The sequence below is a fragment of the Aulonocara sp. 'chitande type north' Nkhata Bay genome, linkage group LG19 (genome assembly GCF_057382095.1).
Source record: "Aulonocara sp. 'chitande type north' Nkhata Bay isolate Kocher_YH1m ecotype deep benthic linkage group LG19, A_spYH_male_GT1.1, whole genome shotgun sequence".
Classification (NCBI taxonomy): Eukaryota; Metazoa; Chordata; class Actinopteri; order Cichliformes; family Cichlidae; genus Aulonocara; species Aulonocara sp. 'chitande type north' Nkhata Bay.
This window is the reverse complement of record NC_141362.1, coordinates 21,365,761-21,384,425: the sequence shown is the minus strand read 5'-3', so window position 1 is coordinate 21,384,425 and position 18,665 is coordinate 21,365,761. Positions and strand designations below refer to the sequence as shown.

At 40.7% G+C, this 18,665-nt stretch overlaps 1 protein-coding gene across 3 annotated transcripts in view; it reads right to left on the bottom strand.

The window, feature by feature from the left end:
- The window catches only part of ppp2r3a (protein phosphatase 2, regulatory subunit B'', alpha), a 61,161-nt gene extending 52,657 nt beyond the window's left edge, over nucleotides 1-8,504 (bottom strand). For 2 of the 3 annotated variants that reach the window (XM_086274728.1, XM_086274729.1), the window contains exon 1: nucleotides 8,315-8,504. The gene's annotated coding sequence lies outside the window, so the exon portion shown is untranslated. Of the gene's footprint in view, nucleotides 1-7,945; nucleotides 8,057-8,314 lie in introns of those variants that run through there. The other variant, XM_086274730.1, reaches the window with a different exon arrangement.
- Nucleotides 8,505-18,665: the final 10,161 nt, after the last annotated feature.

Genomic DNA, 18,665 nt, shown 5'->3' with positions numbered 1-18,665 from the left:
AGCGATCTTATCTTGCCAATAAAGCTTCTTGAATGGATTTAGATTAAACTGAGGGGAAAAAACAAGAGCGGGCACTGGTGCATTTGAGTTGTCTCTTCCTCAGAAAGACTGCCGCCCTTCTCCTCCTCCCCTTCTTCTCTTCCAAACTTGCATGTTAATGTACTTACAGCTTGCAGGACCTTAACTCTGTCCCAAGACACAGGCTGGCATAATAAACAAGAGCCTGAAATAATCTCTCCCCCTAGTTCCCTGGTGGTATTTTAGTGGGGAAGCAAATTCACAATGGTGGATCGAATTATTTACCCACATTTCTGTCTTTCCAATTCCCTCACCCTGTGAGTTTTTCTGGCAGCCTTTCCTTAAGGTCTCTGTGCTTCTCTTTCTAACTCGCCATTTCTCCATTTTTTCCCCTCTTGTCTTTGTCCATCTGTGGTAGCCAGTGAGACGCATGGTCTACCCACACTGACCAGTTAAACACCCCTTTGCCTCTGTCACTTAGTCAGCCTGTCTGCTATACAGCTCAGGGTATCGCAGGCCAAGCCATCGCACTGAATGAAGGGGCAAAGGTGCACAAAGTCTCCTCATGATGTCACGGACGCGGATGTGCCTCATGACATTTTGACAGTCTTTTCCTGCTCTGTCTTGTTTACCTTCCAAGACTGTCATTTCAACAAATTTACACCTTGAATGAGTGCAACCACTCTATAAACTCAAAACAATTCTCATAAATGCACCTTAATGCAGCACAGGCTTCAATTGTTTCCACTGTGAGAGAACCTAAAAGAGGAGAGGTAATGAAAAGAGCAGGAGAATCAAAACAAGCATAAAAAGCTGCAATAAAATATTTTTAGCCTCAAACCCATTCATGTCTGGAACTAGGGCCAAGAAGAACCACACCACCATGACTATGAATGGTCCTGTTAGTCTCTCTTTTACTTTCTCGCTTGGCAAGTGCCCTGCCACTGGAGGAATGCCTGGTTTGTATTCAGATGTGCGTGTAAATGCACGTATGTGTGACAGTGCATAGAGTCTGGACAAAGAGCTCCAGTGTGGACAACAGGACACAATCAACCACTCAATGGATAGCCATTAACTCATCACACACAAACGCACACACAAATTCCAGAGTTCACAGATGAGAAGCAGCGACATTCAGAACCAACCAGCCAATGAGCACAAGCGTGCTTTACTGCGGCTACAATGGAGCCAGTCAATGGGGCTGTAGAGTGATTGTGGGAGATCTCTGAATTACCGTGTCAGGATCTTCATCACTTTCTCACTAATCTTCATCCTCTCTCCCTCAACCTCTTTTTATTTTGTCCTACTTCCTTTTTCCCAGGGTGGATCTCTCAGTGGTTAAAGGTAGCTAGGAGAGGCCACTGGGCACAGTCCACCTCCCACTCGCTTGTGCATGAATCACTCCATTGTGGCTGTGCTCTATTCCTAACGCTGTTTTCAATTTTAGAACTCTTCTGTTTGGCCTTATTTTGACAACCACATGCTAATTATGTTTTTGTTTTTATTGTTGTTCCCCGTTTGAACAGTCATAAGAAACAGGTAAATAATGCATATCACCATGTGTATCGCAAGATTGACCAAGTTAAAATCTAGTTGCATGCATATAGGACTTTTTTTTAAGTCACACAAAGGTTTACCGAGTATTGTTATCAACTTTGTAATTATACTGTTGTCTAATTATAACGACCACTGTCATGGAAACACTACACCATAACACAAACCTGCCGGTAGCTGGTATAACCCTACCTTTACCCCTTTGATTGCAATCTCCTCAGTTGCTTCTATCTGGATTTCTCTTTCCTCATTTCTCTGAGTTGCTAGCTTTCAGAAATCAAGCCATAAAATAATTGTATGCCTTCCAAAAAAAAACCCAAAAAACAATTAACTATTTGGGCGGCACTTGAGCACCTGAAGGCAAAAGGCTGTGGTTACTAAACTGAGTAACTTCAGCTTATTGACATGCAGCTTCCCCAAAACACCCACACCCACTTCTCACTATCACACTCACACTTTCCCTGTCATGTCTTAATTTTTAGCAGCCGGCAGTGTTACACGGAATATGAGACGACCACCCACCTACCCACACACACACTAGACACATGTTTCTGGGAAATGTGAATGAATGTGTCACAAAAAAGGCCATGAAGACACTCAATACAATACGGCCTTGTGCTACAATGATGAGTTACACAGCTTTGTGTGTTAGTGTGTGTGCACGTGGGTGTGTGTGCTTGCACAACCAAGGGCAGGCAAGCGCATGTGGGTGCAGAGAGCTACATAAATCACACTCAGAATCAATTAGAAAGCATAAATGTGAGAAGGCCAACAGCAGTCGGTGTCCTGGTACTCGGTTTAATGTTGGCTTGACTACAGACACACCACACCCTCACCATCCCACCACGTGCGCGCACACACTCACACACATCTAGACTTAAAGCCAGACACAAACACTCAGAGAGTTTGGGTGTGGATGTGATGCAACGGATAATTTTGCATGAAAGTAATCCAAAAATGAAATGTGATTAACATTTTCATGCCACTGGATTCTTTCTTCTCTTTATATGGCTTAAAAACTGTGATTCGCACACAGCAGCTGTCTGACAGAGAGCCGAACACTGGATGAGGATCTCGTTTTTAAAAAAGTTTTTGCATGCCTATGTTAGTTCAAACACAGTTTTCTTTTGTATTTCTTTCCTGTTACATAACCAACTAGACTCCTATTATATACCATCTTGCATGTTTGTGAGGATTTAGCATTCACAGAGTCACCAAACAAATGCATTTACTGAGTGCATGTTGTTAAGAGAACAGTGTCTACTATTGGAGGTAATTTCACTATTTAACAATACAAAACACTAATTAAAAAGAGATGTAGGTTTACAGAATTCTGCATGAGAAGAAACAACAAAAGTGAAAAACTGCAATGTGCAATACACATTTTTTTATGTCCATCAGTGTTACTGTTACTTTTTAAAAAAATATGCTTTAACGTGTTGTATTTTCACAAAGTTATAAAAAACAGATTAAAGAACAGGCGTGTCCTGGTTCTGCCCCCAGGGTCTCCACCCAGTTGGACTCACCTCAGTCAGGAGGCAACCTGGAGAATAAATCCCTAGGGTGGTGTAGGAATAACTCTGACTCAAACCCCACAGCCTGTCCATGGATGGATGGATGAATGCATGGATGGATGGGTTAAAGAACCAGTGGTCAAAACAGAGTCAAAAGACTGAAAGACCCTCACTTCTACTTTTTCTCTTTAAAACACAGGATACAAAGGCTTCCCCAAACTGCAGGAGCACCTTTATTTAGACCTTTCTGGTTACTGAATGCCTTGAGCTACTCAAATTCCACAATCTTACTTTGCAGCAGAGGCCTCCAAATCCTAATTCAGTTAAATCTTGATGAAATTAGTAAGGTTAGTTTCTCAGAGCTCTAAAATCTCCCTCCTGAGCTGAAAGAGGCAAAAATAACCCTAGAGTAACAGCACAAGAACAGCGCATGACACCTGATGAAGGTTTAATGGACATTCCCACTGAATGCATTGTTAAAAAAGTCAAATGAAAAGAAAGTTAAAAAAAAAAAACAAAAAAAAAAAACCACACACACTTATAGGTAATATAACACCCCACTCACATCCCACACCTCTGAAAATAAACAATCCTAAAATCCAATCTAGCCCCGGAGACAAGTTTAATCAAATAAAGTTGCATATTTTTATATAGCGCAAATCCCCAAATGCAAATCTGAGTTTTCAACAAATTGCAAAAATAGCACCTTCCATCCTCAGCTTTGATAATGACGAGTTCCTCAAAAATCCTCTCTAACAATGGAAAAAAACAAGGTACTGTAAAAAATAATAATAATTGCATCGCTCATAAAGCACAGACATAATCAATGAAAGTAGAGGAATTCACACAATTAGTAGTCATATTTGTGCTTTTCAGACATATGGAATATTAGCATCATATATAAACATCATATGCTCACATCAAACTCTCTTTGTCAAATTCCCACAGGTGATTTATATTCAGAGTTAATCTGTTATTTGTTGCCTTTGCCTTGGTAACAAGAGATGTTGTACTTAATACCTAAAACAGCTATAAATAGACCAAACATGAACAAGAATCAAACAGGACAGTGTGAGTCTGCAGTTTGTGACTCAGCCCACTGAGCCAAGCTACATCTGTCTGTGTGAACCCACCACAACCACATTCATTACTAAATTACATCAGGACACTCCCAAAGTACTCCAATGGGGATATTGTTGCTAGGCACTTACTGTCCTTCTACGCCTATGTGAGAGCTGGACGAAAACCAGATTAATATCACACACCCTTAGTAGTGCGCACAAAAATACATACACACACACACGGGCAAAGATCCACACACACAGGCACCTGCGAAAAGACACACATCTGTGAGGTGAGAAATCGCATAAATACAGTTCCAAACTCTCTCTCGCCTATCCGCCCACCGTTCCACTCAAAGTAGGTGATCAACTTACAGAGAAGTTAAAATAATTAATAGTTAGAATAATAACAAACCAAACCAATCTCCTTTGCAATATGCAGGTGAAAGGAAAGAAGAGGAAGGGACCAGGACTGTATTCACTTGAATAATCATCAAATGTACACTTTCAAATGATGGATTAAGAATAGGACAGGAAATCTCAGCTTCTCAGTATCAAGAACTGTAACACTTTGGAATCATTTAATATAAAAGGAAACAACCGTCGCTAATCAGTGAAGAGAGAAGAACCCAAACTGCTCGGCCTCTCTCACGCTCTCACACTTACTTTATACTAGTGGTGAATATATGTAGAGCCTGCGATGCAGTTTACTCTGATGCCATACCTGTGCAGGCTTTGACGCTAACATATAGCTACATTTCTAGGGAGGTACATGTCAGGTTATAGTGCAGGGTTTCAAAAGGGTCTGTGGTTACAAAGTACCTGTTATGTATAAAGTATTATTCCCCTGTTAAGTGTGAATGTACTAATTATCCTCCTGTGGGTTGAGACTCAGACACACTATTTGAAAAGTATTTGACCACACCTCTTAATCTTCCAATGTTGGTGTTTTCAGGCCCATTGCCTCAGTTGTATAAAATCATAAATGCCTTTACAAACATTTGTGAAAGAAGGGCCATTCTAAAGAGATTGTAATAGTCCATGAAATTTCTTCCCTCCGAGATATTTTATGATCAAAAATAAGCGGTATTACAAGGTGGAAGTGATTAGAAGCCTGATCAACTTAATCACAAAGTGGCAGCCCATGTAAAGTTGCAGAGCAGGTTCAGAGTGAGTGGTGTGGCATATAGTGTCTAAAAGTCATTAAATCACTGCTGACCCAACAACTACAGAGCTCCAAATCTCCGGGTTTTCAAGACCAAGCAGCTCGTGTACATGTAATGTGTAGGTGGCCCAGTTCTTTTGTGCATGTAGTGTAAGTTTACCCATTGATTCAGGCCGTGAGCTAACTTAACATCACATTTCACAAGGGGAAAGCATTGCTCAGCCCACTGGTGACAAGAAGAAAAACATGCACATGCAAATTTTATTTGTTCTCTCAATAGCATTCATTCTATTAAATGTGTTCTAACACACACGCTTACACAAGAGATACGTTATAAATTGATGTGCTGGCTCTAAAAATGAACTCAACAATTATTTGAAACAAATGAAAAATATTGTTTATTAAATCAGCAAAGTGATGCGTTGTTGCAGTCCCAGTTAGACCTAAATTAATACACTGGTCTGTCACAGATATATAGTATTGATGTATATGCTGTCCAATGCATGCTAATATAAAAACTGTTTGTGAACCTTTTCAACAAAAGAAGATGCAGGAAAAGACACTAGAAGTAATTTATGTTATTGCACAATCTCAGTGTGTACAGCTGCTAATTAGTATGACAAAGAAACTACTGTAAAGTAAAAGAATGACTCCACAATTTTCTCTCTCACATATAACTATAACAACGTGCATGCATGTTTCAAAGGTACATCGGCCAATGTATCGATAAACTTTAACTCCCTAAAAAATAGTCAGACTCTTCTTTTCTGAAACAGATCAAGTATCAGACGAGAACAATTCATATTTAAAATTAAAAAAAATCAATGTCCTTTCTAAATTTGCTAGTTCCCGGTCTGCTTAGTTACAGTTATGCCAACTAAATTTGAACACAAAAGGAATCTCGTGCATATACTGCACATTTTTTTGCCAAACGTTATGAGTCCAACATTGCTGTGCGGTTCTGTTTTGAATTTACTGCGGTCGGCTAGTGTTTCTTCACCTTAACTTACTAAATCATTAAAGGAGTTTCGAAATCTGCTTGAGCATAGAAAGGAAAAGCTGAATTAGTGCCTCCTTTCCATTCACAACACACACAAAAAAAACAGGAAATCTTTACATTTGAAAAGCCAAGCCCTGAGACTCTTAAGGAGTCAATTACTTACTGAATACAATAACTTAAATTAAAAAGATATATATGAAAAACAAATATTTTACATCTGTCACTGATGATTAGAACAAGATAAGTATGTGAAAATGTGACATGGTCTGGTGATGCAACACATACACACACACACCCAAACATCCACATTCCCAAGAGTTCAAGCAGAGCAGTCTTTGTGGCCTTTAAAGAGTCAGTGTGTCCAGCCAGGCTCGAGTTACGGCAGACAAGATCCTCTCATTCCTTCTCCCTCTCTCTTTCTCTCTCTAACACACACACACACACACACACACACACACACACACAAACAGACACACACACACAAACAGACACAAACACAAATTCTTACATCCATCATCTTACAGACACATCCAGTGAACAGGCCAGGGAGCCACAAGAAAGAATTGGTTTGTTGCTCCCCTCTCTGACTCATTCCTACCACTCTCCACTCTACAATAAAAGGAATAGCTATACAACTGACAGGCTATATGTCAAGCCCTGGACTGTGTTGATTGCTTATACAGTCCTTCAGAAATGCATCCCTATGAGCATCTCTGTGCTCATAGGGATGAAGAAATAATAATTTTCAAAGCCTGGAATAAGGAATATAACAATAAAAGCTTTTCTGCTGTGACTAATTCACTTTTATATCTAAGCTGTTCACTTCCAGCAATAAGTTGAATCAGTATTTTGATAAACACCTATAGAACTACTTAGAAAACAAGATAATACAATTACACACTCGTGCATAGCCGGGACTGAAATCAAATGGTGAAGTAGATGCAAGGAGATGACGCATGTACTGCAAAGCATCAATGAGAAAAAACACACTGACAATGTCACAGGTGGGAAAGTGCTATTTGTGGGTTTTTAAAATAAAGTGTCTTTCAGGTGTGTAAGCTACAGCGGGCTTCAAAGGGCACAAAAATCTAAGAACTGAGGTCATTACGGGTCATCACTAAAAGAAAAGGCAGGAATTATAACAGAAGATGCCTCTCATAGTGTGTGTGCTTATGTGCATGTGTGTGTGTGTCACATCTATTCTAGGAGAATACCGGGGGAGAGACCCTGTGACTGACCCCCACCTCACACGATATGACAGGATATCGCCGCAGTGGCACGGACACACAAACATATATGCGCACAAACAAACACGTTATGGGAGTGTCGTTTCCATATTGGAGACACATAGTAATAAACAGCAATTTTTGGTTTAAAAATGTTTCACGCGTGTATTTCCGCGTGGAAGGTGCTATAGGAGTAAACATTTATTTAACAATTATGCACTGTGCACTCAGAAAAAAGGCATTTTACATAAATCCTTTAATTAGTCGTTCTCTGTGAGGCTCTTGGACTCCCAACGTGGGGGAAATCGTTTATAGTACCCAGAGCATCATAAATACGATCAAAATAACTTACAGAATTGCTTTTAAATCCAGACGTTAAGTTCATTTACGCCACAAAGTCAAGTTACCTGAGCGCTTCAGCAGCTTTCCCGCAAGGTTTCGCTCACAGCTTCCGTGCTGTTTGCAGCGGGCAGGTTCAAAGATCCGCTACAATCTGCGCGTCCAATCTCCAAACTTCCTTTCACACGACTGGAGGATCCCCCACTGAAGTGAAGGGGCACTTGTGCGAATTTGCACGCACCATTACGCGCGCGCAAAGACAAATACCCCAATAAACACGCCCCAGTTATGAAAAACCCCGCAGCTGATGGTACAGGCGACCCCCCCCCCCCCCCCCCCTCACCACCCTTACAATGCAGCGGGGACGGCGGTAATCGCACGGTAAAGTTTTCCAAACAGGGACAAGGGAAAGCGCTCATTCTGACCGCATCGCTTACCTTCGTCTCCCCTCCTTAACTCCTTCAGCCGTTTCCAAACTCTGTCACGACAAGGCTCGACGCAGACTGCGAAACCGAACAGCCGCTTTTCGGGTAGCCGGGGAAGAGCGGAGAAAGCATACGGAGGTTTGCTTCAACACGCAGAGGCTCCGTGTGTGTGACAGAGAGGGATTGTGTGTATGCGTGTGTGAACGCTCATGGAGAGAATGAGCAGAGAGAAGAGAGCCGGGGAACTTAGGGGGGAGTTCCCGTGAACATACCGGCGGGGCGGAGGCTCCGGCAGAGTGACGGCTGGCTTACGTTTGCAGCTCTTTAGCAGCCTGGATAGGATATTAGTAACCCAGGTTACCAGCGTTCAAAAGTAGCCAGGATACGTGTATTTACCCAAGTATACGCAGTATCCATGCATCTGCTTTTGACGTGTGCTGTTTTACGTCGTATTTCTTTTTCTTCTGTATTTTATCACTTTTCTGCATATCTAATGTGCACCTATAGTTAAAACATATGAGATTACAAATTATTATTATAATACCCATTTTTAATCAGGGCTGAAACCACACTGTATTTTTATGATCCATATGCTGATAGGTTTCTTAGCTGATTAATGCTTTGGGGTAGCGCAGGAAAGTCAAACATAAGCCCCGAGGGCCAGAATGGGCCAGACAACGATTCCAATCCGGTCCACTGGACAGCTTCATGTGAGGGAGTGCATAGATTTTGAACTTTTAACTTTTAAACAAAGTAATTAACTAACAGATAAACAATTAAATAACAGGAAAATTCTGTTTTTCCACTATTACAGTGAGACTGCAGTTTTTTGTTGTGTTTTGTTTTTTGTTTCTTTAAGGACATTTTCTGTGAATTAATGAGAACCTTATATTTTATAATTACAGGTCAGTCATTGCAGTGTAATTTTACACATTTATCATATAGTGTCTGGCCCACATAATTTCAGAGTGGGCCCCTATATGTGGCCCACAATTTAAAATGAGTTTGACATCACTGGTCTAGCATATAAAATTTCAAGATACATTGAATAACGCATTAGTCTGGGTGGGGTTTAGAGTCAATAACCTCACTTTTTAGTATCTACATTCTATGAAAAAACAGTTTCCTTAAGACCTACTGAACAAACCAAGATAGACTTCTAAAATGAAGTCAAGAAATTAGCCCCAACCCCCTTTCCTTTTACAAATAGGAGTCTAAAAGGTTGGTACTCAGAGAGGGAGGCTTCACAGTGAATCCACAAAGAATTATAATCATATACTAGATTTAAAGATCCCTTTCTCTTTGTTATTCCTCACAAGTGCAGGGAAGGTAGTTTTTCCATTTTACAATATATCAGCATTATTTGTGTGTATGAGCTCTAATGTGGAGCTTTTAGGGCCCCTTTTCATGAATAATTTGGGGATAGTGTTGTTCAGCCTGAGTCTAAATGTATAAGAATGTTTTTTCTGTGGGCCTCTTTTAATAATACATTTCATTTTGAATAATTCATAAGTGATAAAACTGAAATATAGTGTTTACATAAGGCAGCAGGTATTAACCACACAATTAATTTGGTGAAGTGCAAGATTAATATGCTCAAAATCTGTGTTTCTATGGAGACCAGGTAGTCGGCTTCAATGACGAACTGCAGATTATGACTCAATTCGAGTTTATAAATGCAGACAAGAAGATTTTTTTTGTTAGTCAGATGGCTGGCAGTAACACCCATGCAGAAAATTTAAGCGGAGAACTCTCCCCACAGCCCTTCCACACTTCTTGTTTTTTTGATAACAAGTGACCCTTCCCCCAGCTCCACATATAAAAACCTCTGTTATTAGAGCCACATGGTCAAAGCAGCTGATGGGACTTCAGTGTCCTCCATTGCTGTTAAAAGAGCTGATGAGGCTGCAGACGCTAGTTGATAGTGGAAACCACAATTTTAGCAGATGACTCAAAGGGGCAAAAAATAGCAGTAATAGGATGTATTCTGTGGTTTTGCTGCTGAAGGTGTGAAGTTATGCCATTGAGACCTGCTGATGGACAAACTGGTTTAAAGGAGCTCATCTTTTTGCATACACACACAAAAACACACGCTCACACCTAAGATCTCCCAACAAGTCCTACTGGAATGTGTCTCCTGTAACAATATCAGCTATCACAAGGTTTGCATCACATGACAAGTGGAGCCACTTTGTGTGTCCATGTGTGTGTACAGCTATATATTTCCAAGTCTTTGTGTGTGTGACAGCACCTTGTTTGGCCAACAGGATACAAATAAGTACTCTCACTCAATTAGTGAAGGAGCCAGTCCAGAATTACAGCAGAAGAAGAACAGCCAGAGAGACAACAGTAAGTCCCTTAAACATGTCACGAAACTTAGGCAGTAAGTCGCTGATAAAAGAATAGAGCAGAATGTAGCTTTAGCGGCAGTCTATGTTTTTTTTTTATGCTTTTTATTTTGTTTACTGTGTTTGGAAATCTGGGTTAACACATCTTTCATGCTCGGTGAGCAACAAAAAATAATGTGAAATATAAAAATCTCAATTCACCCAAATTACAAATAAGAAAAAGAGTAGGAAACAGCTTTTTAGCAGTATATGCAGTGCTACACAAAAGCTTCTATTTATTGAGAAATAGGTACGGCAGGTTTGTTTTTTTTTACACATGTCAAAAATGGAGGTGCAGGATAAAAGGAAAAAAACTGAATTTGTACAAATCTAATGGGGTTGAATGTTATTATTTGGTATGTCCACAATTAACTCTTACTCAGCTTTCTTGTCATTTCTTTAAGAAATCTTCAGGAAAAGTTCTCCAGGCTTCTGGAATTACATTCAAAGCTCTTCTTTGGATGTTGGCTGCCTTTTGTTCTGTTCTCTGTCAAGATGATCTCATACTGTTTCAGTAATGTGGAGGCCAGTCAGTGACTGATGGTGTTCCATTATGTGTTCTTCTAGCCAGGTATGCTTTTACTGCATTGGCAGTGTGTTTGAATTAGGCTGCTGACAATCAGATTCTTTCTAGAAGATATTTCATGGTGGATCGAAAGCTGATGATACTTGTTTTTGTTCATAATTTCATCAATTTCGACAAGATCTCCAACACCACTGGCTAGAATGCAGCCCCAAATCAGGACAGAGCCTCCACCATGTTTTACAGATGTTGAACATGTTGGGCTGGATGTGGCCCAGAGTATTGGCATCCCTGCTGTAGAGACTCACTTTAATAAAAAAAAAAATTCCAAATTGGATTCATCACTCCATAAGACGTCATGCTACTGATTTTCAGTCCATTTCTTGTGTAATTTCTATAGTTTGCATGTGCAGACTATTCTCTGTTTTCCATTTTTTGAAAATTTATTGCAGCTATATTCCTGTTTTGCACTGAAGGAGCCAATGGATTTGTGATAAATGAAATCATACCCACACCGTATTCCCCTGTGACTGAATGATCTGAAATGTTTGCAACGAATGAATGTGTTGCAGTTGCACTAAAAGTGTCTGAGGCATATGTGTTGCTTCAGTGATTTATAAAACTACTTTGTAAAAAAGATATTTTCTCAGGATTTGTGCATCTGTTTCATGTAGTTTGGATGCATTTACTTCAGCACCACTCCTTACCACTAAAACGAGAAAAAAGCCTTCTGTTGGCTTTTCTCAGAAATAGATAATAATAATGGATTGCATTTTTATATAACGCTTTTCGGGACCCTCAAAGCGCTTTACAATTCATTCACTCTCACATTCACACACTGGTGGAGGCAAGCTACAGTTGTAGCCACAGCTGCCCTGGGGCAGACTGACAGAAGCGAGGCTGCCATATCGCGCCATCGGCCCCTCTGGCCATCACCAGTAGGCGGCAAGGACACAACGGCTGAGACTCCGAGCCGGGGCTCGAACCGGCAACCTTCCGGTTACAAGACAAACTGCCAACTCTTTGAGCCGCGACTGCCCTTAGATGGATATAATTTATTTAATCTTATCATGTTTTCAACAATGGATCCAAAAGGGTTTGGGTAAAGGGCATCAAAATGTTGCATTCCATCACTCACACATGAAGGAATCTGTTTTGTATGAGTGCATGTAACTTGACCATTTAGGCCTTTACCCACTTTGAAGTCTTGTGTTCTCCATGAAATTCACTCAACTCATTCTCAGTTAGCCTTCGCCTTGAAGATAGAATAACACCTTGACTAAGAAAAGAAAAAAAAATAAGTGTCATCCTTGTGAGAGCTGCAACACACATCTAAAAAAGAGTCAGGAGGGAGAGGTGTAGAGGGATAAAAAGTAGAGGCAATGAGGGTGTTGACACATCCTGACAAAATGGAACAGGGAGTGTCACTCAGCACCTCATACACCAGCATAGATAAACTACAAATACGTGCTGCACATGAGAACTTTGCCTTAAGGACAAGACACCTGGATCTGAGCTTCTGCTGAAAGCAACAGATGCCAGAAATACAGCGTCACATATAAAGCCAGGGACAGTGGGGTCACCCCAGCACATACATGCTACGTTCAGCTATTAATCATTATTACCAAGGAGAGTTTGAAAAAAAAAAAGATATTGCAGATATTTTACTCTGTGAGCCTACCTGTCTCCATATTACTTCTGGCCGTGTGTGTGTCTGTGTGTGTGTGTATGTGTGTCTGTGTGTGCTTATTATCAGCAAGCTTGCCAAACTCTCGGTCTCAGTTTGGGTCTTGTCTCCACGGGGAAACATTAGTAAAAAGGGAAGAGTTTTATTAGAGCGTTACAAGATACCAGTTGTCTAAACTGGCTCCCAGCTCTCGACCCAGACACCCCCTTCCTGTCTTTTAAGGCAGGCTCCTCAGCTTGTGTGCAGACATTCTGCAGCTTCTCAACATGTCAGGGTCTTTAGCTGCAGCTCCTGTTTCCAAATGTTCTCATCCTCGTATGTTAATTAGCTAATAGATTCCCCACAAGCCGCAACCGCAGACCTATGTGCCGATAAAAAGGCAATCGCTCACATATTTAATACCCGCATGCTGAAGGTGACCCCGGCCATATGTCTGGTTATCTGCAGGTTTATCTATGTATCTCCTCTGGTTGCTGCCTGCTGCATCACTCGCACCCTCTCACCACAACAACAGCTGCCTCTTGTCAACATCGCTCGGCAGCAGCTGAGAACGAGGGGAGGAGTGCAAAACCGCATTTAACAGCCTTGGTTCTGGCTAAGGGGAACGCAAGGCAGGGAGTGGGTGTGGGGGTTTCTTTAACAGAACATCAGGATCCCATTTAGACCAGAGACAGGCTCGTGGGAGTCTGATGGGGCGTTGGCTGGATATGGCAGGGAGGAAGTGGGAGGTCATGTGTGTGCTCATGTTGATCTGCATGTTCTAATGGTTGTTTAATCATAGATGCTATGTTAATCCCTGCTGCCTTGTTGCTCTGCTGTATTGTCTCTAATGTGGTTGCTTATATTCACCGCTGTTTCCATCAAAGAGCCATGCTGAGGTTTTTTGTTTGGTTGCACAGCTGCATTTCTCCTCTACATAACAGTACAAGGCTGTCCACGTGCAGGTCTAGGTTAAAGGTCAGGGCTGAGCCATGCAGTTGCCCACATCAGTGTGACACTTGACCCTTGACTCATCTCTGCCCAGGACAGCTGCCAGCCTGATGCTTTTTCCAAACTGTGGGAAGCATAAATCGAGGAAACTGATGTGCTGTCTCCTGCTGACTGCAGTGGAAGGACTATACCATCTGCCTTCTTCGGTGCAAGATCCCCAGGAGACCAGGGGAAAACTTGAGTCTGACAGGAACAAGAAATGAGCTGGCTATTAATGGGTGGAAAGACTTGCTTGAAAATGAAAGGAGGGGGTCTGAGAAAAAAAAAAGATGAGTAATTATAAACTAGAGTGAGTATCTAATCTCTTCTCCTCCAATTTAATAAATCAACAAATGCCTACCTGGCAGGGATCAGATGAACAATCATTTACAGTTTACTAAGATTTTAATTAAATCCTTAGTTCATAATTTTTGTGTGGCCATTTAATGCAGTACATTAAACTATGACTAAGACATAAGTGAAGTAAGAAATTAGTAAGGGAAAATTTTATTTTCATACAAAAATTACTTATGTTTGTTAACTTGTTAATGTGTTTTAAATACCTTTATATATGTGTTTGGATCTTGTTTAGGTATAAAAGCATATGAAGAAAAAAGTTTTCACAGTTTGTGGAAAAACTTACTATTTTCATAGCAATTCACAAAGTAAGTAGCACCCAAATACTGCTTATCAAATGCATTTATTTCAGGGATCAACAGCAAGTGTGTGAACATATCTATTAAAGCAGACGTATTTGCAGTTTACTGGTCTGGAGCATTCAGGTCGTGTGGTAGAGCAGGCCGTCTATGAAGGTAGGCAGTAGTTCTTGAGCAACATATTAAACCCTGACTTATCTCTGATGTATCTGTTGTGTGTTCATGTTAGATAAAAGTACTTAGGTATAGGTAAAAATACTATATAAATTTGTGTTTGATTGGAAGAATGACTAAAAAGTTTGAGTAGAGAGGTTCTGTATAAGTGACAGTCTACTACAATGCCACAGTCTTCCCAGCAAATTCATCCTAAGGTTGTAAGAGCTACTTCTCCGACTCTCCAGGGCTCAGTTAGCAAGTTCATGGCAATACAATTAGAAAAAGACTAAATACATATGGCTTGTTTGGAAGAGTTGCCAGAAGAAATCCTCTTCTCTCTAAGCAGATACCAGTCGCACAGTTTAGGTTTGCAAAGTTGCATTTGAGCAAACCACAAGACTTCTGAAAGAATATCCTTTGGACAGATATGACCAAGTGTTTGACAAGATGTTCTGCCATAAAGCATAGCACCATGAGTGGCAGAAACCAAACAGCATGTCAGCACAAACACTTCATACCAACTGTCAGGCAAGGTGGTGGAGGGGTGATGATTTATTTTTCAGTCAAAGGACCTGTGCACCTTGCAGTCCTTGAGTTGACCATGAACTTCTCTGAATACCAAAATATTCTAGAGTCAAATGTGAGTCCTTTTGTCTGACGGTTAAAGCTTAGTCCATGTTGGGTCATGCAACACAATGGTGATCCCAAGCACACCAGCAAATCTACAAAGGAATGGCCTAAAATGATTCAAGTTGTTGCAATGGACTCTGCCAGTGAAAACTTCAACCTAACAGCAATGCTGTAGTAGGACCTTAAAACAAATAAATAAATGCCAGCAAACCTCAATGAACTGAAGCAACGCTGTAAAAGAAAAAAAAAGAGTGGTCAAAATTCCTCCACTAATATAGTACAATACAAAAAACTTCAAGTTATACACTCTCTAAAGGTGGTTCTGATATCTATCTATCTGCAGCAGGGATTGCAGCTGTTCCACATATACTCTTAAGCTACAACAATAATACCCAAGTAGCAGAACATGTCAAGAACCACGCTACTGCTTCATGTAGCTGAAAACCCAGATAAACCCAATTTCAAGACATGTGCCGATAAGAGCAGAAGCACAGCAACAGATGAATAATTATAATAAGAGATTGAAATGATTCCAGCGTTTCATCACCAGCAGAGCAAAATAATCAGTTATTCAGCCAATTAAGAACACTGTGTACTTGAACGCCTAATGTCAACGACAGCATGCCGCCCAACAAAAACACGAGCCTGCTGCTTCTGTTGCCATTCTTTCTGATATGACGCCTTGCTTTGGGGAAGACATAATAACAACAGATTGTTGTTTGTCATTTCAGAAATAGTCTGTGTTGCAACTGAAGCATCGCGACCACCAACTGGCCCCATGACATTCCTAAATACCATACAATGACATTGCATGTAAGTGTGTTTGCCCAGTCACACACTTCATTGTTTCCTTATGTGAGATGATTGAAATTAAAAAGTATGGAAAGTTTTTTTTTAATGACAAATTAAAATGGGTTACTGTCTAAATATTTTTGAAGTTGTTCAACATCATTTCCTTTAAACTGCTTATAAACCTTTCCACTCGTGGCAGGTTACCCTGTTTGGAAATCCTCAGTTCTTATCGATCCATCCAAATTTCAGCTTTCATAGCAGATGATCTGACTTATCTTAGCAGAAAGAGCACAGGTGTCAACAATGACAGTTTCTCAGATACATGGAATTCAGTCTTCATTCACTGTAATGTTTGTTTGTCTCAAGAGAAACTGAAATACACTCCACCCAAGTTCAATGTGAAAAGAGCTATATTCAGAGAAATTCTGGTGTATTCCCTTGCTATAAATGAACGATACGACACGACACGACACGACACGATACGATACGATACGATACGATACGATACGATACTTTATTGCCCACTTGGGAAAATTTGTCATGAACTCAAGTGCTTTCACAGAAGCTGTTTATTTAGATTTTTTACCTGGATCCTGATGTTTTACTCATTACTGCAATGCACACATGCACACTCACAGAAACAGTTTTCAAATCCTACATATGTGTGTCCACTCACTTGTGTCATCCGGGTCCCTTCAGCATCACTGCTGAACTGTTTCTCTTTCTGGCATATCAAAGGGACAACATTCCTGATTTCAAACACACAGCCACATCCTGTAAATTGCAGGAGTGCTTAAGCCTCTTTTGAATCATGAAAGAAAACAAAAGTAGTGAAGTTAAAAATATCCTGTTCAAGATAATGCATGCATCTGTGCTTCAGACAGACTGAAAATCACTGCCTGCTCACTTTCTTAATATGAGTTTCAAGTACCTGTAACAGATTGCTTTAAAAACATCTCTGTTTTAAAACACAACTTGTTAAACAAAGCAATTCAATTTTAACTCCTACACTTTAAGTATATTAGATCCAGCGCTCAAGTACCATAATTTCTACATATATCTAAAGGCAATGTCAGACCCAGGCTGAGCAATGAGGCAGCATTGCCTGAAATGGAAAACCTCAATTTCTGCCTCGTGCATTTAGTCTTGTTATATGACCATAAGTGTAATTCCAGTCAGTGACATGAGAGAGGGGCCCTCTCTCTGCCCTCCATACCACAGACTGGTGGGAGACGCCAAGCCAACACACAGGAGGGAGGAAGGGGGCAGTAAAAGGGAATTTTAATGTACACGCTTTATACCACACACGTTTGTGTGCACGCACGCACACACACACACACATACACACACAAAAGTGCATATGTCACACATACAATTTAAGCTTTCTGCTGACACTCTCATTCAGAGGGATTTTTGAAAAGTAAGCAAGCGTGGCATCTGTGTCTGGCTTAAGTGTTCTTTTGAGTGTGAAACACTGACACCGCAGGATTTAGGATGTCAAGATGACTGCAAAAAAAGTCCATCACAAGTAACAGTAGAAGCATTTACACTTAACTAGGTGCAAAGGTATCAAATTACCATGATGTGCAAAAAATATATATATGCAACTGATTTTGCTGTATAATCTGCTTTCTGCTGCTCATCCATATCTTTGGCGTGATGGTTCAACGAAATCTGCATTAAAAGCATCACATTTTGTGCTCTGGCTATACCTTCCGTTAGGCAGGCTTGTAAAGCACAGATGAAGCGGTTTGCATAAGGTAGTGATTTCATTATGCACCAGTTGCTCAAATTATCATTTGGAACAAAAACATGTGTACAATGTGAGAAAGAGGTCATAATTAGCACTGTAGAATGAAAATATAGTGAGGCAATAAAACCACAACCTGTCGTTTTCTCAATTTGCTCCGACAGCGTGTTAATTAATGAGCTTTGGAGGAACAAGCAGGCTGATCTACTGTGTCCCTGTTTACTAATCAGCTTTCCTGTATCACCTCCTGCAGCCACCTTGTCAACCCCACGCTGGTCCTCCAAGAGACTAAGCTGACACGGTCAGGTGGTCTTGCTACTATGTTTTGGAAAATCAGCTCAGCGCAGAGGTCAGATCCTCATCATCATGATGTTTGTTTACATTCTCACACCGGGCCACCAGGGACAGACAGTGGCCATTTAAAATTAAACCATGGGAAGAGACAGAGTTATATAGCACAGAAAGAGAAAGTGAGACAGGAGAAGACGCTTTCCCCAATCTGCAATGAAGTCTGCGGCACTGTTGACTGTACTGGGCCTTTCTGGCAATCTGATGCAGATTTAGCTGCACCCTAGGTATTCTAAGATTCATACCAACTTAAACATAATTGCACCACTAATACCTTCCAGTGAGACTTTGGTCTAACACTGATGTCTGCAGATAAAAAGGCATCAATAATCAGCGAGAAAGGAGCTCCTAGTTTGAACAGGAACATGACTCCACCCCAAACTGCAAATCCTCCCTTTCCAAATCCAAAAGGAATTTAAAAAAAAAATTACATCTCAAGGATTAACACTGAGTTTCCTGAAGAAA